The sequence below is a fragment of the Vombatus ursinus genome, unplaced genomic scaffold (assembly GCF_900497805.2).
Source record: "Vombatus ursinus unplaced genomic scaffold, bare-nosed wombat genome assembly UNPS02014847.1, whole genome shotgun sequence".
NCBI lineage: Eukaryota > Metazoa > Chordata > Mammalia > Diprotodontia > Vombatidae > Vombatus > Vombatus ursinus.
In genome coordinates this window covers 2821307-2844465 of record NW_020954625.1, presented here as the reverse complement: position 1 = coordinate 2844465, position 23159 = coordinate 2821307, and the positions used below count along the sequence as shown (strand labels likewise).

Here is a 23159-nt window from a genome sequence, read left to right as displayed (position 1 = left end):
GGCCTACCATGGACGGGTTGCAATTTGTATGGTTAGAAGTAATATTCAAATTGATGAAATCATAGGTTGACCAAAAGTATTAAAGCGTTTGCATCAAGGAAAGTTGTAGCCCCACTATACTCTGTACTTGCCCCACCATTTCTAGAGCATTATTTCCAGTTCTGGTCATCACATTTTATTATAATTGCTGATAAACTTGAGAAGGTGCTGCAAAGCATAACCACAGTGATGGCATCTAGAAACCACATCATTTGAGGAAAAGGATCTTGAGTTCCAAGACCTCGAGCTAGGCAAACTGGTATCTGCCATCTAGGACTCTTTCTGCCTTTAGAGAAGACTGTGCTCACATGGAGGAATTGGGCCTAGTCAGCCTGGAGAGAAGAAGAAGCTGGCACATGCTAGCTGTCTTTAGTTTTTGAAGGGTTCATTTGGGCAGGAGTAATTAGGTTTACTCTAACTCCAAAGGGCAGCCCAACAGCCAGAAATTATAGGGAAAGCAGATTTGGGCTCCATGTAGAGAGACAGACAGATAGATAAAAAGGAAGGAAGAACTTTCTCACACTCTACCTCTTCTCAAAATGGAATGCTCTTCCTCACAGAATCCTGAGCTCCCTGCCACAGGAAATAGAAGCTGGGTGACCGTCTCTTAGTAATGTTTTCCAAGGTTTCCTACTCTGAATAACCAAGTGGGTGAGGTGCTTATATCTTGCTCTGAGTCTGTGATTATGAATGTATCTGTTTTAGAAAACTAGTCAGAACAAGCTTGGAGAAAGAAGACAGTGAGATTATAAAATCTCTTTCTGACTTTTCTTTGTCATCTTTATCATATTTGCAGATTCCAAAATCAGATTGCTTAGTTAGCCTTGTGTATGTGTTGTGCATGATGCTCCAACAGCAGGCTGAATCTGTGATCTCATTGGTGTTGTGATCTTACCATGGGTTCTGATCACAACCCATCTCATACAGTACTTGTCGGCCCATAAATCCTCTATGGGTTATCTGTCCTTTATGCTCTTGGCCTTCTTCTGGGTCTTTTAATACTGCATTGCTACTTGTTTTCAGGCAGGCTTCACTTAGACTGGTCTGATGCTTCAGGATTGGAATTGGCACAAAATGAGACAACAAATAGACGTATGACAAAATATTTAATGACAGTAAGTTTACACAACAGAAGCCTGGCAAGGATGTAATGAAGATACAATATTAGGTGAGTTGGACTCAGTTCCCATTTCCATGCGTCCAAGTCAGAAGAGTACGCTCACTCAAATAAGCAGGGACTCTGTCAAGTCTAGTCAGTACGCCTTTATTAGGTACCTTTTATGTGCCAAGTACTGTTCTAGCCACTTAGGATACAAAGAAAGGCAAAAAACCCAGTCCTGACTTCAAGGAGCTCACAACCCAATGTGGGAGACCTCATGCAAGCAGCTATGTGCAAATAAGATAAAGACAGGATAAAATGGAGATTATTCCAGGGGGAAGGCACTTGCATTAGGGGAGATTTGGAAAGGCTTCTTGCAAAGGGGAGATTTTAGCTGAGACTTGAAGAAGTTGGGGAAGCCCTGGGGCAGATGGTGGCAGTTACACTTGGAGGTATGGGGTATAGCCAATGAAAATTCATGGAGTCAGATGGAGAGAGCCTTCAGGTGCTATCTAGCACGGAACAGCAAGACAAACACTGTCAGCTGGCCAAAGGGGCAAGAAGACTGGAAAATAAGAGGGCTTTAAAAGCCAGAGAGCTGCTAGAGCATGTGAAATAGGAGCCGGAGGGTGTGCGGGACAACCTGTGGCTGAAGAAGATTATTGTGGTGGCTGAATGGAGGGTGTGCTGTGAGCAGAGCCTCAGGGCAGGAAGGCCCACCAGCAGGCCACCACAACAGCCCAGGGGTGAGGCGATGAGGGCCTTCCATCTGGGCCAGCCTGAGGAAAGGAGAGAGCTCATTGTAGAAGGTAGAATTCATAAGATTTGGCAACTGATTGAATATAGGGGTGGGGGACAGATAGGAGAGTTGAGGATGACAGCCAAGTGCTGGGAGCCTGGATGATTGGGATGGTAGGGTGCTTTTGGGAAGGGATAATAAGAAGTTCAATTTTGGACATATTTCATCTAAGGACATCCGGTTCAAAGTGTCCAGTAGGCAACTGGAGATGCTGACTGGAGAGTAGGGTGAGAAGTTAGGGCTGGTTAAATAGATCTGAGAATCATCAGTATGGAGATAGTAATTGAAGCCATGGGAGCTGATGAAATCACCCTGTGAAAGAGTATCATTCAGCCTTCTCTCAGGGAGGTGATTCCATGATGTGCAAGTGAATTGGATTGAAGTGAGGGAGGGCTGTGCAAAGTCACCAGCTTCACTTTTACCTCTACAGCCTTCTGGGTCCAGGGGCCAGATATATATAGATCAGAATGACTGGAGATGGCCCCAGTTTGACTGAGGCAGCGCCCATTTAGTGATTAAGGCTAGGTAAGAAATGGGGCTGAGAATGGCCTCTGCCTAGTCCAAAAAAAGAAAAAAAAAAGACAAAAATGAATCTGGGAGGGGAAGACCCTCAAGGTTTCTGGCCAAGAAAGAAACAATTGCTAATAAAAGAAAAGAAGTCCCAGGACAGAGCCCTGGGGGCCAGGAGGATTAGGAGCAGGACCCAGATTGTGCTTGTAGGGAAAAACTCTCCTACCTTGCATGTTACTTCTCCCTGCCCAGCGTTTCATTCAGATTTCCTATCCATTGTCCTTCATGTTATAAGGTGGACTTACTTTCTCTTGGGGCCCTGTGGACTGTTTTCCAAGCACAAGCCATAGTTGATATCATGTCAACCTAGTGTGACCTTTGTTTTGCAAAATAACATTTTCAAAATTAAAATGAGAAACTTCCAAAAATTTTAGGGTTGTGTTCATCTGCTGACCATTTACTTCAATGCAGAACAAAAAGCATGAGATGGTACACTGAGGTTCAAATCTCTGCTCTGCCGCTGATTCGTTGTGTGATCTTGGACAAGTCACTTCCTCTTTCTTAGTCTGTTTCCTTACTTACAAACCTGGGCAGATGAGGTTGGTCCTTTGAGGAGCACAAGGTAGTTGTGAGAGAAGGGTGTTGTCAGCCTCCAATGTCATCTAAATGGAAGGTGCTGTTGTTATTCCAAATATAATTGCCTTTCTCAGATGGCGTTCCCCTCAACTCTCATTCATCTGATTCCAAATATTGGAAAACTTGAAATAACTAGAATTTGTCCTGCACTTTGATTTTTTGAGATACAAATGATAAGTGAATAGTCAGGAATTTAATTAAAAAGAACCTGCCAGTGGGGGAGAGAAATGCAGGCCCAATCCTCTCTCATATACCTTCTCAGTCTGTAGTACTTAGAACAATAGTTAGTGTTCATAATGCTGTCTTGAAACATTTGCAGAATCCAGAAATTCACTCAGAATTATCCAAGCCAGGATATTTTCAGTGTAGTTTTACCAAAACTATATGTCATTATATAGGATTCTCTGAAAGTTGTTAGCTTGTGAATAGTAGGTAATCCATAGCAACTCTCAGTGGCCAGATTATTCCCATCTTCTACTCCCATTTTGGATAGGAGCTTACTATACAGGAGCAGTGATGTCAGACTCAAAGAAATTTATCTTTATAGGCTGCATAGTGACTTAGAAAACCACAAATTGACATTACCTGTGTTGTATTGTATTTTTATTTATTATGTTGACAATGTCCCAATGACCTTTTAGTCTGGTTCAGGCTACACTTGGCCTGTTTGACCTCTCTGCTGTTCAGTGTTTGATGGCCCAAAAGATGGTGGAAGTCAACTCTCTCTCCTTTCCTGAGAGTTGTTCTTTTGTGGAAATTAGAAGTAATGAGGAGAGGTATGGAAAATGTCCATTCTTAGCCCTTGCTAAAGGAAGACTTGGTAGCTTAGAAATAGTAACTGATTAGAAAGATCCCTCAAGCTTAGTGGTACTCCTCTTAATTTGGCCTATTTCACAGAGTTGTTAAGAACAGTTCAGTTCTTTTGCCCCTTTATGTGGTTAACTTAATTGTATCATCTAACTATATCTGTTTTCATCATTAGAGCTTTGCTGCATAAAATTATTTTCAAAACATTCCAGAAATTTTGGTTTCCTGTGATTACATAAAGGTATCCTGCATTTCAAAATGAGGCAGTAGCCAGAATTCTAGAATGAAGGGCAGAGCTGGAAGCCACTTCAGAGATTTCTAATTCACCACCTCCTTTGAGGAGAAGAGAATTGGGGCTCAGGTTGCGAGGTGACTGGTCTGGGCAGCAGGTGGCAGAGACCAGTAGAGCTCTGGTCTCCTGACCGAAAGAAGCAGGCTTGTTTCCATTCTCATCCCTAAGCCTGTTCCAAACTTCAGCCAGGATCTCTTCGATCCTTTAGTTTTGTGAGGAGAAACACAAATAATACCTGGAAAAGCTGATGTCAGAGAGTTGTTTAAAAATAACAGAGAACCGCTTCCATGCGTCTCTTGGGCCCTCGCCTCTGTTCAACCTGTCTTCATGCCTCCTGCATTGGCAGTGTTGTGAGTGTTCTCAATGATGGATGAGTGGAATCACTGCCTCCGACAGGGACCGTGTGAATGATTCAGAGCAAATTCATTCATTCTCAGCATAGCTTAGGGTCCAGGAATTTCACTTTCCTCTGATTATGCAAGCACTGCACTTAACTTTTTTTTTATTTGCACGCAATAGTAGGAGTTACACTATAGTTCTTTGAGGTTTGCAAAATCCTTTACAGAAATCCTCACTCTATCCTTTTATGTTCCTCTGATGGTTTTTGCATTATTGTCCCCTTTTACAGATGCAGAGTCTAAAGCTCAGGAAGGTGGAGACCTTGAACCCAGACCTGGGTGGATGGGAGGGGTCAGGGGGTGTTCTAGGAGTGCTGCATGCTGCTTGGCCCACCTCATCTGCCCATGGACTGTTGTTAGTTATTTGAATCTGTGATTTCGTTGGTAAAAGGAATTCTTGTTAAAGAAATTGCCTTGTACCATTGCTGATCTGCAGCTTCTAGACCCTTAGAAAATTGCCCAGGGGCACTCACTGTGAGGCTAAGTGACTTGCCCAGGCCAATGGACATGGACTTTACTGGTTACGGATCATAGAGCATCTTGATGAATGAAAAAATCAACAGTATTTGGGACAGGTACATGAGGCAGGAGTCCAGAGGCCGAGATTGAAGATCAGGGAACGATGATGCTGCCTTTTGGAGTCAGTTCCAGTAACTGGAAAATGCCTCTGAGTTAGTGTGGCCTCGCCCACTTTGTTTCTGTTGAGATGAGAAATGTACATTCTTGTTCTTCTGAAGTGCTCAGGCGACATAAATGAGAGTAAAGCCAAGCAGAAACCCATACGGAGAAACTTTTTTACAAGGATTTGTTTGAAACGTGTAGCTTTCTGGCATTTTTTAACATTAACTTTGTGGAGATTCTGTAACTGCTTGCCAACTCGCTGAGTCATTTACGGACAACTGGAAAAAGCTGATGTGGAGTTCTTTAGTCTGTTACTGTATGTGAGGAGGTGGCATGCATCTGAACGGTTCTGAATGGGGCAGCTCTCCTCTTGTGAAATCATTATTTCCTATGAGTGAGTTAGGAATTGTAGGAAGCACTTTAATGCTTTCAGTTCACAATGGTACAATTTGCCAATTGTAATTTGTAACACGGGACAAGCAAGCTGAATGTTTTGTATCTTTGTTAATTTTGTGTGAATGTGTGCGCTTTCCCCCAGTAGGGCCTTAAGAGTTTCATTGAACACTTGATAATAGAAAGCTATCCGATATAAATTTGATTTTTTTTCCCAAATTTAATTGTTTCATTCCCCCAGAGGAGCTGGTGACAGCAAGGTTGCTTAAATCTATTAAGAGATAACTATGCCCAGTAAGGCTGAAGTAACAGTATGGATGCAGGTACCCTCATTATAGCTGAATGAACTGAGTTACCTGTGGGAAAATGGCATAATGGTGATCAAACACACAAGCAAATTCTCTGCTTTCCTGTTGGATGTGGAAGATAAGTACGTTCACTCAATAGGGAAAGCCGTCAAAAACTATTTGAATTCATTGAAACTTTGTTTTCGTGGAAAGGGCCCCAGAGCTCCAACAACCAGGGTTTCAGTCTCACTACCTCTGTAGACAGTCAGGATCTACCTGCTAAGTAAGGTATCCATGTTATTAGATCCTGTCATTATTTACCTTCGTTACTGTAGTCTCCTTCTCTGGGCCCTGTTTTCCTTTTCTGTAAAATGGAGGCAGGGGAGAGGGGGTTGGACTTGCAGGCTTCTGGTGGCAAGGCCCGCTCTAATCTCTGAGCCCTGTGATTCTTTAGTGATTGTGTTCTGGACAAATGCTCTGCAAGAACTTGACCTCTGAGGCAGCGCCATCTTGTTTAGGGTTGGTATTACTTGGTTTAGTAGCTATTTCTAAGAAGCAGCATGCCCTGGAAAAATCCCTCTGCTCACTTTTCTATTTTAGGATGGCAGAATTTTAAAACTGGAAGAGGAATTTAGAGATCATCTAGTATTACTCCCATCACTTGAACTGTTTTCTCCTAGCTGTATGCTGTGCATTCAGCAAATGTTAAATGAATAAATCCCAGATTGTCTCTTGTACTCGATGGTAGTAATATAATAGAGCCATTTACATTTTGCAAAGCACTTTATAAATATCATCTCATTGAGCTTCACAGTACCCTATGAGGTAATACTAATAATAAAAGCTAACATTTATATAGCACTTTGAGGATTGCAAAGTGCTATACAGGTAACTCATTTGATCCTCACAACAACCTCAGCAGGTAAGAGGTTAAATGATTTGCTTGGGGTCACATAGCTGGTAGGTTTCTAAGGAAGGATTCAAACTCGGGAGTCTTCCTGACTCATGACCAGTGCTCTATCTTTGGAATCGATTGGATGACGTGGGAAACCTTGGCAAAGGACCACTAAGCATGGCCGCATCAAAAAAGGCGCTGTGCTCTAGGAATGAGGCAGAATTGCTGTAGCTCAAAAGAAAAGTGAGATCACAGATTTAGAGACGTCTTCACTCCAAATCTTCTTATGGACTTTTGTGCCCGACTTGTGCCAGAGCCTTCTGAGCCCACACTGGTCTGCTCAGCCACAGGTGGACACACTGTACCTTTATCCCACCATAGTGATGGCATTTTGGTCTACTTAAGGAAGTAAGGACAACAACCAACACCCCCGCCGCAATACTTTTACAGCACCACGGCTGTCCAGATCTTGTCCCTCACTCTTTTTTTTTTCCTGTCACTTTTTTCCCTTTTTAAAATTAATTTATTTTGATTTATCAACAATCACTTCCATAAGCTTTTGAGTTTTAAATTTTTCTCCCCTTCCCTCCCCACCTCCCTTCCTAAGATGGCGTGCAATCTGATATAGGCTATACATATACATTCCTATTAAACATATTTTCACATTAGTCATATTGTAAGGAAGAATTAGAACCAATAGGAGGAACCATCAGAAAGAGGAAACAAAACAAAACAGAAGAAAAAAAATAGCAAAGAGTATGCTTCGATCTGCATTCAGTTTCCGTAGTTCTTTCTTTGGATGTGGATAGCATTTTCCATCATGAGACCTTTGGAGATGTCTTAGATCCATGAGTCTATCAAAGTTATTCATTGCACAATGTGACTGTCACTGTGTACAATGTCCTCCTGGTTTCTGCTCACTTCACTGCACTCAGCATCAGTCCATACAAGTCTTTTCAGGTTTTTCTGAAGTCAGCCTGTTCATCATTTCTTATAGCACAGTAGTATTCCATTACATTTATATACCACAACTTGTTCAGCCATTGTCTGTTAGATGGGCATCCTCTCAATTTCCAATTCTTTGCCACCACAAAAAGAGCTGCTATAAATATTTTTGTACATGTGAGTCCTTTTTCCTTTTTTATGATCTCTTTGGGATACAGCCCTAGAAGTGCTATCGTTGGGTCAAAAGGTATGCACATTTTTATAGCCCTTTGGGCATAGTTCCAAATTGCTCTCCAAAATGGTTGGGTCATTTCACAACTCCACCAGCAATCATTAGTATTCCAATTTTCCCACATACACTCCAACATTTATCGTTTTCCTGTTTTGTCATGTTGGCCAATCTGGTAGGTGTGATGTGGTACTTCAGAGTTGTTTTGATTTGCATTTCTCTAATCAATAGTGATTTTTTCATATGACTACAGATGGTTTTAATTTTTTCATCTGAGAACTGCTTGTTCATATCCTTTGCCCAATCCTTTGCTCTTACTACATAATTTGATGACTTCGTTCATTTGTCATACTTATCCTTGATGATTCTTTGTAGGAATTCCTGCGACCCCAGAGCCTAACACAGTGACTGGCATGGGGTAGATACTTAAGAAATACTAGGTGGTTGATTGATGCTATTTCTATTTGAGCCTTTGTTGATAATATACTGCCTGCTTTCCCTGCATCCCATAGCGTACCTTTGCCCTTTGAGTTACCTGTAATTTGGATTCTCTTGTGATGGTGTTAGTCTGCAGTTCCTAATTATCGAGCAGAAACACTGGAATGTTTTTGTTGTTGTTGTTTTGCTTTTTGGTGAGGCAGTTGGGGCTAGATGACTTGCCCAGGGTCACACAGCTTGTGAGTGCTCTTGACTCCAACAATGGAGCTCTATCCACTGTGCCACCTAGCTGCTTCCCAGTAATTTTTAGTCATTAGCATGTTTGTTTGGAAAGATGGATATGAGGGAGCTTAGATCACTTGAAATGCTTGTACAATTTCCCCAGTGTAATTCACTTTAATATCTTCATGTTCAACCGTCTCAATAGAACAGACTTGCACTAACTGAATGGACTTCTGTTTCAGGGCATGCCATCAATATGTTTTCATCATCCACTTGATTTTTCCTGTGTGGATTACTATGCTGACCCACCTTGAGAGCTGGTGTCTGTAGTGTCTTTGGACTTAATGTTCACATTGACAGATGATGTTGTACTCACTGTGTCTGGAGAACCTGACGGTCTCTAAAGAATGAATCTTTTATTTAGGCTTTGTACGCTCATGGCAGTGGCAAACAGCCTTGGCAAGCATACCTTCCCGTGCTGGGCTTGGCTTGGTGTTGATGTCAAAAGATTCAGTGAAATTTGTTCAGTGATGTAGATGGTGCCAAATCCGTGTTTAAAACCCTATGCTCATCAGTATGGTGGGATGGAAAGACAATTGGATTGAGTTCCGACGACGCGCATTTGTTGACAGTTCTGCCTCCTGGAATCCTGTAAATTTGAGACCTTTGCTGACCCTCTCCAACTCGCAGCCCCTAAAAAACTGCCTTGTTTGTATTTTATATATATTTGGAGCTGCACTTTCTGTGGGTTTGTTTTCTCCTCAGTAGAATGTGAGTCCCCAGGGGAAAAAACTTTTGTGCCCATTTAGACAAGTCTGACTGTGGCTTGAAACATTCATCAAAGAATTTCATAGGCTTCTCTACCAATATTTTTGTTGCATTTGGAGGTTATCACAAGCCTAACCCAATCCTCAAAAACTGAACCATTGCTGTGTCTTGTGGGTGGGCAGGAACTACTGATTACGTCTTGGTGTGCCCAGTGGTGCTTGCCCTGTTTGGTGCTCGGGGAGCTGGTGCTCACCAAAGGCTTTTTATTCCTCAGGTTTGAAGAGCTGTCCAGCCCAGATCCCGTGGACAGAAAGAAGCTGCAGCAGAATCGGTGTTGGCGTTTTTACCTCTCGTGTTGCACCTGCTCATCTTTTTGACAATCTCTCTTAATTTTTCTCCTTTCCTGTCAGGATCTAACTGATCTTGATCAGGTAAAAAAAGTAGTCAGTTCATGAATGGCCAGCTGTGAATAGCTAGTTTGAACTTCAGTTCCAATGCTGATAGTTTAAAAGAAAAACACAGAAATTACCCAGAGTCTTCTCCCCTTCGAGGCCGCACATATTGTGATCAGGCTGGCTTTGTTATGGTTCAGTTTGTGATCTTTGGTTGAGAGGCGAGGAGCATCTTCCAAACACAAAAAAATATTCCAAGAGAAGGCTATGTAATTCTTTGATGGATGTTTAATGCCAAAGTCAGAACTGCCTGAACTGCCACAGAATTTTTTAAAAAATTAAATAGGAAAGCAATATATTTTGAAATGCGAAGTATTTCTCTTGGCCTGAAAAGGTAGAATTTTTCACTTAAAAGTTGACTCTCAAATAGCCATATGATTGACAGGGATATTACTTGTGGACTGTCTATCTGTGATATATATTTATTAGAAATAAGTGTATTATGTAAGAAGGCCCAGGCTGTAGTTTCCTTACCAATTACAGTGGACATGTTTTGAAAGAACAAGATCTTATTTTCCTCTTCTGGTTTGTTCCTGTTAGAATTAATAATTCAGATTCTTCTAGGTTTCATGCTGTGTTTATTGTGTAATCATCAGGTCTGAATGCAGCCTCAGTATTCCTTTCTTTTTGTGGACTGCTGTTCTATCAAACTTGGAATGCTTAATGATCCCATTCGGAGTTTTCAAGAATTTCCCTGAGGGTGGCCCTCTGCATTTAGATAACAAGCTCTTTTCATCTCTATCATAGTGCTTGGAAAAGGGCTTTTGATTTCTGGAAACTTTAGATTTCAAAATAGAAGGCTAGAATGTATTGAATGCTATGGCTAGGCTGTGGGGATGCCAAAAACAATCATTTAGCCATTCCATAGTTGTCTGGGGTTATTTTTACTTCTTCAAACATGCCCAGATTGTGTGGATATATTGCAGCTCTAATGGAGTTGTGGTTGGTTACATTGTTGAGTTCTTATTAGAGTTTGGGACTTAGCAAAAATGGTTCAGGTTTTTGCTGAATAAAGAAGGAGTATTTTGCCTTTATGTTGTTTTTTGATAACATGACTAGAAAGAGCATACAGTTTTTAGAAAAGGCTTTTTTTTTTTTTTTTTTGGTCTTTGGTCTGTGTGCTAAAAATAGCCCCTTAAATCAGGTCTTAAAGATTATCTTTGATTTACTTAGTGTTTGTGCAATGATATCTTTAATGCCAGGATTCCAAATTTTTACAATTTCCTGAACTTTCAGGGTGGTTTTGCTTGTGTTTTAGCTCCAGTTGTAAACATTCTTCTTTCTGTGCACTTCTGCAGACTGAAGTCTTCTGAACTAGTATCTGTAAAGTAATTGAGTCTAACTATTTCACATGAATAACTTTGGGGTTTCCTGTCAATGAATGATTCAGACAGTAAGGATGCTGAATTTAAGGCATGATTGTGTTTCTTCCTGATAGAAAAAGCAAATTTAGTTTATTTTCAAAGTGCTAACTCAAATAGGTTGTTATAGTTTTACATTTTTTATCCTGGCCAATCAAATGGAGTTTTCCAGTTGGTAACCTTTTATAAATTGTCACCTAGATTTGAGATAGCAGGATTCCTGGGTCCCGGCTAGGTCCTTAGCCTGCCACTGATGGCTGGTTGATCCAAACATGGCCTTATGGAGAGAATAGGCCTGGCCCAGCTTCACCTGCACAGCATTAATTTGGTCATGCTGGTATCCTGCCAGTGGGTGGGTCGTTCACCAGGTCTTACAGCTCTGGTTAAGCTTATTGCCCCATTGACATACCAGGTTCCATGATTAACCTTTTCTAGAGGACCTTGAAAAAGGAACTTCAGTTCACAGTGCACTCATTAACTATTTCAGTCTGTGCGTACTTGAACATTGAAGTGAACTGTTGTGGAGCCATGAATTTGGGGTAGAGGACATTTTGAGGTCTGAAGAGGAGAGAGCCACAGAACTCGGGCCTTAAAATGAACAGCCTTCCGTGTTTTCCTTTTCCTTCCCTCTCTTCTACTGATCCCTCCATGTGTCTTCCCTTAAGCCCATCCAGAGACAGTGGGATATGGTTGTTTTGAGCTTTATCCAGACTCCCAGGGGTTGTTGGCGGTCCTAAGGTAACTCTGCCCACTTCTCCCAAGCAGGCGGTGGTGCATTTCTAGTATTCAAGGTATTCAGAGTAAAGAGTGTCCTTCTCCTTTCCCTTTTTCCTTGGAGGTGAGGAGCCTTCCTCAGACCCTAGTATACCCTCCTTCTGCATTTTGAGCCTGTCTGCAGACTGCTTGGCAAAGCTCTGGGCTGTTAGTACTCGGCACTCGGCGGCCTCGCTTCTCTGGAGTCCATGAAAGGCCCTGCTCTGCGGAACACCTTTCTCAGGTATATCAGGTGTATGAGGATCTTAATCATTGCCTGCTTGCTACCGTAGCTGGCAGTCTAAGCTGCCGGGCCTGGCCTTTGAGGCCTTCACAGTAGGGTTCCAACATTCCTTTCCAGCCTTTCTGCCCCCTCCTCCCTTTCTCATATTCTCTATCCCCCATTCTTGTGGTGCTTGTTGACTGATGAACTAATTATCACCCTGCCCTCTGTCCTTTACACCTTTGCTTAACCCATTTCCCCTGTGCCTGGAATGGACTTCTTCCCCTCATCTCTGTAACGGACTTTTCCTCTCACCTGTCCCTGTACCCTTCCCACTCTATCTCTTATTGGCATCACTCATTTCCTTTAAGGACTAACTCTGGTGCCTGCCCTCGAGGAAGCTTTCTCTGACACTTCCTCTCAAATTTCTCAAAACACTAGACCTCCCTTTTACATTTATGTTATTTTGCACAATTTTTATGTATACACACACACACGTCCTTTCCCATATTAGATCATGGGTCCTTTGAGAGTCATGGCTGTGATTTACTGATTTTTGTGTCCTTGTTACGTTCTGGGTACTTATTTTTTGGATGTGTTTACAGTGCATGGCTTGGACTAGGGTGGCCGCTGAGATTGCTTCCACCTTTCGTGACCGTCTTCACTGACCACCAAATAGAGAGTGCCGCCATCTCATTTCCTCCAGGATGCATCCAGGGGACCCACGCCTAGTAGACTGGAATGAAATGAGCGAGGGGCTGTCATGATTTGTGTCCATAGGACCGCACACAGAGCACACCTGTGCAGTAGGTGCTGCATAAATGTTTGGTGAATCCTTGCCAAGATCCTTTCACACTACTCGGTGAGCTTATGTGGTTTTGATGAAGTTGGTTGGCCACATGAGTGGAATCAGCAGCCCATTTCAACATCTTTTTCCATTGATAGGGAACATTACCACAAAATGAGCAGAGAGGACTCATTCGCTTTTGTAATCAGATATTGAAAAGAATTGTGTCACACTTCCTTCTCAAGAAAAATCTTTTCCTTTTTCCACCTTCAGGAAGGAGCTCCTCTAATGTTTGTTTTCTAATTATTTCAGCTTGTAGCTTCTAATTCTATAAATATTTCCCACATCTCATTCTTTCAAGTCAGTAGTCGAGAGAGCTTTTAAAATTAGGTGTATTCTCGCTTCCTTCCCAAACTTGGGATGGTAGGATTTAGAGCTGACCTCATCAGTTATCTGAGCAGCTCCCTCATTTCACCTATCAGAGCCTGACCTTCCCCTGGTCACATAAGCAGTAAGTGAGTTTCCCTCACTCCACTTGGCCATGCTTGCAGCCACATCTTCAGTGTTGCCTTACTTGGTAGATTTGAATCTGCTTAGGTTTGAATTCACTCAGTACCATTGGATGGAGCTTGAAAGAGCCTCAGAACTTCTCTTGATCTCACGTTACTTGTGGGTAGGGTGAGTCGGTTGAACTAGAGAATGCCTGAATGCTGTCTTAAACATCCCAGCCTGAAGGATGAATCACGAGAGAGCTGGATACCTCAAGTCCCTTTGGTCTCGTCAGCCTTCTCTTGGCATGGAGCAGGTTGTTAAGGCAGCTTTTCCTTGTTTGTGTGTGTTGGCCTGTAGCTTCTCCAGGAATATTTTAATAATGTGAAGAACGTGATTTTACTTGCTCTACTGAGAGCAGAGCCACCAGGATGTGTTTGTTTTCAGATGTTGTACGTAGGAAAGTCAGGCAGTGAGGTACCCTGGGAGGAAGGGAATGGAATTCAACCATGATGATGCCGATTTTGACCTGTAACACAAAGCTTAATCTAAAATTAGGGACAAGAGGATTTTCCTCAGAAAGTCATCTCACATAATGTGGGTGTATGGCAAGAAAGGGCAGAATGCTTTCCTGAACTCTGAGGATGAAAGGAAAGGCAGCGTTGACTTTTGGAGACCAGATAGAAAGGTTAAAGCCCCAGAGATGCCCTCGGAGCCATCCATCATGAGCAGCTGTTTGTCAGACTCTGAACCAAACTTCAGTGGGTTCTTTCTGAAATTTTGCAATGGAGTCCAGAATTTACCTTTGAGTAGAAAAGACTGGAAAAATGGCAAAAGAAAAGAGATAATAATACCACAAATAAAACTTAGATCTCTGATTCCCAATTCATTTCTCTCTATGGATAGGAATGCACATCAACTTTTGGACGTGTTGAAAAAGGTATAAGAGAAATGGCCATCCTATTTAGAGCCAGAAGGGACTTTAAAAGGGTGGCTGGGCCAATCCTCTCATTTTGCATATAAAGAAACTGAGACACAGAGAAGGGAAAAGACTTGTCTGAGATCACAGGTGACTTTTTCAGATCTGGGGCCCAGAAGAATAGTGGTTCAGGGTAAATTTAATTGCAAATTTAAGGAAGATAAGATTTAGATAAATAATCCATAGCTTATTTCTATAATGCTAAATGATATATTTTTGTCTGGAAATGACTTATTCCAAGTTTTTTGTTTTGTCTTGTTTTTTGATGTGCTATTTAGAATGTTTAAAGTAGTGAGCAAGGAATTAAACACTGAATAATTTCTGGAACTATCTACTATGTCAGAGAGGTTCAGATATGTGATTGCTTTAGCTACTTGTTACAGACTTAGAGATTTCTATGAAAATTCAGTTTCACATTTATTGTTAAAAACATTAGCTCTTTAGCTAAAGGGATGCAAATTATCCTGGTATAACTCAGATACCTTAATATATTCTAAAAGCCTCCATTCAGTTTTAAGCCATCATCCTCCATGGTCAACTCCACTGTTCCAGTCCCGTATTTCCATTATTGTCCAAGGGACTTTTGCCCTGGAATGGCCTATCTTTACCTCAACCCCCATAATATTAAATCTCATTTGTCCTTGATTCCCTCCTCCATTCCCAAATGAGTTCCTTGTTTCAGCTCCATTATTTCATGGGTACCATGGTCTCAATATCATAGACTCTGCATACTGTATGGGTAGCATGTAGAACCTGAGAACTCAGAACTAGAAGGGAAGCCCATCAGGTCCTCAGAAAAGCATGGCGCCCATGTGCGTTCTTCTCTCACCTGGTACAGTGGGATCTGTATGCCCAGCAAGCTGGCACAGTTCCTTGCACACAGCAGGTGTTTAGTAAATGTTGAATTGATTGAATGAAACAAGTGTCACTTAAGTCATGAAGGAAGCCCAGTTGAATATCAATTCTAGGCTTTGTTATTGTTATTGAGTCACTTCAGTTGTGTCTGACAGTTGGTGATCCCATTTGGGGTTTTCTTGGCAGGGATACTGGAGTGGTTTGCCATTTTCACCTCCAGCTCGTTTTACAGAAGAGGAACCGAGGCAAACAGGGTGACGTGACTTGTTCAGGGTCACACAGCTAGTAAGTGTCTGAGGCTAGATTTGAACTTAGGTTTGAACTTCCTGACTCCAGGCCCAGCATTCTATCCACTGTGCCACCTAGCTGCCTATGGGAATTTAAACAAGGCACAGAACAGTGGGACTAGGGATGAAATTGGTTGGCAGCATGAATGAATCAAGTCAAATACTTACCAGCAGTTAATGAGTAATGCAATTATTCTTTCCTTATGTGATTGTTTTAGATTTGTGCAACATATCCATCTGTTTGTTCCTTAAAAGGTAAAATTGTTGATGACAACTATTTGTAACTTACATGAATAAGTCATCCAGTTTGACTGGATCATAGGGTATGTGAAGGACAGTCAGTAAGTGTGGAAAAGTATGTTAAAGAAATCTTTTAGAGGGCCTTGAATGCCAGAATCAGCAGTTTACACGTGATTCAGGGGACAGTGGTGCAAGCTCTCTCACTGTGGCTTAAAACTGCCCTCAGGTGTTTGGGACACCCTTCATAGGGTAGTTGGTTGTAGGTAGAAAGAAGGTGATAGGTATAGTGCATTTTGCAGAGGTAACATGGAAAAATTCTGGCAGCTGGTTCAATATGGGGCATGAGGGGAGCATGAAGAGCCAAAGGTGACGCTAGGACTGGGGGATTGAAGGACCCTTAATAGAGAGAAAAGTGAGGAGGGGGGAGGGGGAGGGGCAGGTTGGGGGAAAAAACGAGAAATTCTGAGTCAGGTCAGTTTTATCCTGTAAGAGGAAGCACAGTGCCACACTCGGACTGATGGATTCCAGACATCCTAGGTTAGGTTGCAGAAGTTGGCTTATGGACATTTACCTGCGTAGTTTGCAAATACGATGAGGTGATCAACTCTATGAATCCCCATTGAAGCCTGTCTGTCTGTTAGAAGTAAATCAGGGAGTTTGGAGAGCTTTTCTTTGGGTTTGAGGTTTGAAAGAGCTGCGTAAATCCCCCAGCTTGTCAAGCTGCTTATTTCAGTGGGAAATTCCTGTCCTGTGGAGCAGGAGAGAGGCCTGGGTGACTTTGGGGCTTCCTCTGGACACGTTCCTGCTCTCCTTGTCTTTTTCTCTGTTCTCATTTGCAGCCTTAGAGGACGAGCTCAGGGCAGCAGAAAGAATAGCGATTGTACACGTGCTGCAGAGGCCTGGCGTCTCAGGCTGGCTAGCACGCCTCTTGTTTGGAAGGCTGTCTCGTCCTCCATTCTCATCATTGGTCCTCTAAAGCGGAGCCCGGCACAGCGCCGAATTTGGCCTCTTCCAGCCTCCATGGCTGTTGCTGCTTTGTGGGCTCCTCAGATTCTTCCTTCCCCGTGATTAGTCAAAGCTTTGTCTGTATTTTAGATTCGGAAGAGAAGTCACCTAATCCAGTTTCCTCAATTTACATATGAGGAAACCAAGGCCCAGAGAGGTCAAACGACCTGTCCCAGGTCCACAGTGGTAAGCGAAGCCTGGATCCAAAACCAAGTCCTCTTTCACTCCAAACTCAGAGCTTGAATTCTTACAGAACGTGTATCCCAGCCTTCTTTTAAGTCCTGAAACCCCAACTTTCCCGCTCATGCCACTGTGCTGGCTAATGGACTGTCACTGCCACTTCTGGAAGTATGGTTTCTTGTCCTTTAATTAGTTGTAGGGTACTTTATTGTAGCCTGTTTAGCCCTGCTGCTTTGAGTGATCCATAGGAAAAAATCATTTCATTATTTAGGCATTTCAAGATTCCCATATGTCTAACTAGGTAATTTGGCAAGGTATTTTGACTGATTAGCACCGTTTCCTTTTTGGCTATTACAGTTACTTAACCTTCGTTTTACAGCTAAAATATGTAACTATAGAGCAGCTGCCAATTAGCTCCCTGTAGGAGCCAAAAGTCTCAGTTGTTTTCTGTTTCCATTTGCTGAAAGGGTAGATCATATCCATTAGTTAGGACTAACATAAGAAGAGATGGAAATACTTACCAGCAGTTAACAGGTAATACAATTATTCTTTCCTTATGTGATTGTTTTAGATTTGTGCAACACATCCATCTGTTTGTTCCTTAAAAGGTAAGATGTGTTGACGACAACCGTTTGTAACGTACACGAGGGGATTCCTGAGACTGCCAAATTATTTTAGAGAAGCAAGCTAATTTTGCTTCCACCTTAGCAATGAATATCCAATCCTTTTAGAGTACACTATAATATCTGAGTCTTCCTCCTTTCTAAAGAGTGGTGGGGTCTTCTGTGAGAATCTCCTTCATTACTTAATTTTAGGTCAGATGGGCAAGCATGTATTTTCATAACAGATTAGCAAGTGTAATGAGTTCTTCATGGCTTTTTTTTTTTTTTTCATAAAATACAGGGGTATTCTGTTGCTGGATTCTCAGACAGAATATAGTTAAAAAGGACCACGAGGTTTGCAGATTTATACTCCTGCCTTTACTTAACTAGGTTAATATTGCTTGTTCAGAATAAATTCTTTGAAGGTCTTTTTCAAAAGAGCATTTTGACCACCTGCTAGTTGCAGATCGATTTCCATTGTATAGCAGTCTCTTAAGTCTCTCTTCAATTGACATAGGCTATTAAGGAGGCTCCAAGCCATTCTTTGTGTTTAGGGGTCACTGCTTAACAAATAATCTAGTCCAATGAACTGTGAAATCAATCATTAAATCATAGACCCTGCCTTTGAAACCTGTATATTGATGACAATAGAAATGTTTGTCATTCAATGTTATTTAAAACTTCAGAGCTTTTGTGAGCACTGGATGCTCATGAGGGATATCATTAGGAATAAAAAGATGCTCTCTGCTGGTTATATTCTGAGGTACAGGGAACACAAAGCTGTGGAGATCCAGGGTCCCAGGCTTTGGCTGTGCCAGGAGAAACTGTCTGGTGTCTGGGGCAAGTAAGTTTCCTCCTCTGTGAAATAAGAGCTTTAGCACAGTCTCTAGTGTGGGTCCCTTCCTCTTCATGCTTCCTGCTTCCATGAGGATGCCAGACCACCAGGACAGTGGTTTGTCTGTAAAGGGGGTGGTGGGCTTATGCTGAAGCCATCTCCCCTCTTTCACTTAATCCCCTTTGTGACCAGCGGTACATTTTATGAGACAGCTGCCCTAAGGATGCACTCTTTGGCTTTAGAACAAAATCCACCAAGCCCATCCTCTCATTGTCACTAATTTTGTGTTTAACAAACTTAGTTACCAACACTGAGAATACTACTAAGTAGTATTAAAGTGCCACTATACTTAAAGCATATTAATCCAGAATTTTATTTGATTGCAAGTACAGTGTAAGTCAGCAGTTAACATATTATTACTCCCATAGAATATAAGCTCCATGGGGACTGGGAATGTTTCATGTTTGTCTTTCTATCTTTCTGCTTAACACAGTGCCTAGCACACAGGTGTCTAATAAATACTTGCTGATTGGTGTGGTTTCTGAAAAAGCTAATTTGATCTTCGGCAATATTAACAGAGTGTGTGCCCAGACCTAGAAAGATAGTATTATGTTCTTTCCTGGGAAGCATGTTTTCAGGCATTTGTGGAAGACAGAATACAGGATGGCTAAGGACTTTCACAAATATTCCTATGAGGACAAATTTTAGACACTGAATCAGTTGTTAAGTACTACTGTATGCCAGATACTATGCTAATATACAAAGAAAAGCAAAGATAGTTCCTTTTTTCAAAAAGCTTATAGTCTTCTTAACCTGTATCTGTGAACTTGATTTGTAAAATATTTTGATAACTTTTAATATAATTTATTTCCTTTGTAATTCTATTATTTTATGCATTTAAAAACATTTTTCTGAAAAAGGATCCATAGGTTTCCCCAGAATGCCAAAAAATATATATGAAGAACCCCTGTACTAATGGGGAAGGCAACAACATGTAAATAACTAGATAATAAAAATTAAATACAGAGTAGAGGGGAGTCAGTGACCACTTCCTGCAGAAAGTGGAATTTGAACTGAGCCTTGTAGAAAGCTGAGGAACCCTAACAGGTGGAAGTGAGGGAGAGACCTAATGAGAAGACACAGATAGACCAGTATAGCTACATTATAAAGTGCCTTCAGGAGAAGAAGATGTAAAGTTAGAAACAAAGGAAGGGGACTAAAGAACTTTAAATGCCAAACAGAGGAGTTTATATTTGATCCTGAAAGGAATTACAAAAGGAGAATTCCTAGTCATGTACCAGTCAAAATTCAGAACTCCCACATCCCTCCCCCTCCAAAAAAAGGTGCTGCAAACAATCCAGAAAAAAAGAAGTTGAAAAAAAAAGTTCAAGTATCGAGGAACTAATTAGGATTACTCAAGAGTTGATGGCTTCTCCTTTTAACAAGTGGAGATCCTGGAACACAGTATTCCAGAATGCAAGAGAGATAAGACTTACAACCAAGAATAATTTTCTCTGTAAAGCTGTATGTAATCCTACAGTGGGAAAAATGTATCTTTAATGTGATAAAGGACCTTCAAGCATTTCGGATGAAGAGACTAGCACTAAGTTCAAACTGTGAAATGCAAATAAGAGTCCAAAGAAAGCTAGACAGGTACATTTATTTGAGCAGTTGAAAGGACATATATGATGATTTGGTGCTGATGATTCTAATAGGGAAGAAGGAAGACCAATGTCCCTTCACAACCTTAATGTCTTCAAAGGATGTTGTTAAGGGATGTTCAATTAATAAAATTTTTTTTATAATGTGCAGAAAGGAATAGAAGTTCAAAAGGAAGCACAAATAGAACAGTTTTGACAGTAACGTGCAGAATGTATTATATATATTAAGAAAAAATAGCAAGCAATATGAAATGAAGCTTCATAGTTTTATACAGAATCCTCTTTTGTGTTTTGCATGTAAGAAATTTATTTTTTGGTATTTAAGTTCAGAATTTTTAAAATGAAAAAATAAAGTGAGAATACTGCTCTTTGTACTGTTTACTGAATAGATTAATTATGAGGAAGATGTTGTATGATTATACCACAGTGCCTGCTACATAGTAAGCACTTACTAGATGTTTGAATGGATGAAATCGCTATCACGTAAGATAAAGTACAGCAGTTGCAAATGGAAACCTTGGCTGAATCATCTAATCCCACCAGACCTGTGTCTTCCCCTGTAAAACAAGGGAAGTTGACTAATTGACCTCTAGCGGCCCTTCCAGCCCTGACATTATATGAGAGTTTTATGAGAGGTCAAAGGAGGGAGAAATAACTTCTAGGTTAAACTCATGAAAAAAAGAAAGTAGGCTAGGCCTTAAAAGACAAATGAGATTAAGAGTGAAGTAGAGAATCACTTCCAGTTGTTTGCTCTGGAAAAGTTCGGGCAGCACTGAAAGTACTGATGTGCCCCTTAGGACACCCAGTTCAGCAAAGATTTTTTAAGTGCCTGTTGTATGCAAAGTATTTTATGAGGACCTGGGCATACAAAGAAGATAAAATTCTTTTGCTTGCATTCTGCTGGTGGATATGGCAGATGAGTAAAAGCAAGATACTATGAGGAGGGAGAAAACACTCATCATTGAAGGAAGTTTGCTGAATGTCCATGAAAACATCTATGGTTTAAGTTTTTGGCAAGTTTGACTGGTAGCATGGTAAGGCATCACAGAAGTACTTATCTGAACATAGAAACTTGCTTGAAATGTTAAAATAGGCTGAGAACCATTCTAATAAGGAGCCCCATTGCCAAAATAGCATCACTTAATATCAGACCTTTTGATACGATTTAACATTTTTTAATGTTACTATTTTTTCAATTAAAAAAACATTTATTTTCTTTCCTTCTCACTTTGTTTTCTCCTCCCAAGAGAACAACAACAAAAAAGAGAAAGAAAACCCATAAAACAAATATTCATAGTCAAGCAAAGAGATTCCTCCATGGGCCATGTGTAAAAACATATATCTCATTCTCATTTTAAAGTTCATCACTTCTCTGTCAGAAGATAGAAAGCATGCTTCATCTAATGTCTCTTGAATCATGCTTTGTCATTGAATTTATTGGAGATGTAAAGTCTTTCAAAGTTGTTTTTCTTTATAATGTTGTTGTCATTGTATAAAATGTTTTTCTGGTTCTGCTTATTTTGCCCTGCATCAGTTCATAAGGTCTTCCAATTTTCTTCTGAAATTGTCCATTTCATTATTCCCTATGATGCCACAACATTCCATTACATTCACATGCCATGATTTGTTTTGCTATTCCTTAATTGGCGGATGTCTCTATAATTCCCAGGTTTTTGCTACTATGAAAAGAGTTGCTGTAATCAATAGTAATTTTAAAGAAGATCATATCATTTAATGCTTTGTTTTCTATCTCTTTTTGGTTCAGCAGCTAAATCTGAGGCTCTTCTTGGTACAGTTAAAGTAGATACCTCTAAAACGGGGTAGTGCTGCAGGTAGATGAGAGGTCTGCTTACTGCTTTTGTAGTTGTATAGCAGGTCAAATCTTGGAATATATTTCTATTTTCAAATGACATAGGAAGAAAAGAGATCTCAGAGCTTTCCCTTATGACTCAGAGTGACACCAAAACAAGAGATGTGCCACAGGGAAGGAAGATGGAGAGATAAGGAGGAGGAAATATGGGGACACCCAGTTTGCTTTTGAGCATATTTTTTGGTATTAGGTTTGAAATCTGGCTTTGTAACTCTTAAAGTACTAGGGAAATGTGATTATGATTTTCCATGTTATCATGGCCTTTCCCTCTTTTGTCTTTCAGTATTCTATTTAGGATGAATAACTGCTTTTAAACTCTGAAAGACAAAGGAAATGTGTGCATTTATAAGATCCCTCTAAAGAAAGCTTTAACATTTTCAGCCTTAAAAGAAAAAAAAAAACAACTAACATACCAAAAAAAAACAAAGTTAGCTCAACCTGACTAGAGCAATAATGACAACTTTTCCATAGTATTTAATATTTCAGATCGTTATAATCAATGCTGGAGAAGCTGTGAATAAACAGGCACACTGATTTGTTGGTTGAATTCATATAAGCAGTTTGGAATTACACTTTTTTAAAAAGGTGATTGATTGTCCATACCCTCAGACCCAGAGATCTCACTATTAGGCACGTGTTCCTAAGAGGCTAAAGGCAGAAAAAAATGGTCTCATATACACCAAAATATTCTGCATTACTTTTTGTGATCACTAATGGCTGTGAACAAAGTAAGTTGTCCATTGATTGTGGAATAACTAAGCAAAATTTTGGTATGTAATATTAGTGTTCCACCAGAAACACTGAAAAAGAAGAATTCAGGGAAGCAGGGAAGACTTATGAACTATAGCAGTGAAGTAAGCACAAAGAATATGGAAAGACCAAAAGTCTCAACTTGAATCTGCAGAATTATTGTCACCTAAGTTGGCCCTGAAGATCTAGGTAGCAGAAGTGGCGCAGCAGAAAATTAGCCCACAGTGGTTGTGACTTGCCTAAGGTCTCACAAGTAGTAGAGTCAAATCTGGGTATCAAACCCAAAGCCTCAGACTCCAAACCCGGCGTTCTTTCCATAGTACCACAGAACCTTAAAATGTCCAGTCAAAGAGGAAATTAACGATTTATGTGTTATGGTAGAAGAAATGGACATAGAAAGATTAAAGGATGACTGTTTTGCCTCTCTCACATGTGTTAGTTGTTCATGAGTT

At 40.8% G+C, this 23159-nt stretch overlaps 1 protein-coding gene across 5 annotated transcripts in view; it reads left to right on the top strand.

Moving 5' to 3' along the window:
* Positions 1 to 23159, top strand: part of PEAK1 (pseudopodium enriched atypical kinase 1) — a 278957-nt gene that overhangs the window by 13682 nt on the left and 242116 nt on the right. The window contains exon 1 of one of the 5 annotated variants that reach the window (XM_027840536.1): positions 9742 to 9809. The exons of the other annotated variants lie outside the window; for them this stretch is intronic. The gene's annotated coding sequence lies outside the window, so the exon portion shown is untranslated. Of the gene's footprint in view, positions 1 to 9741; positions 9810 to 23159 lie in introns of those variants that run through there. 5 annotated transcript variants of the gene reach the window in all.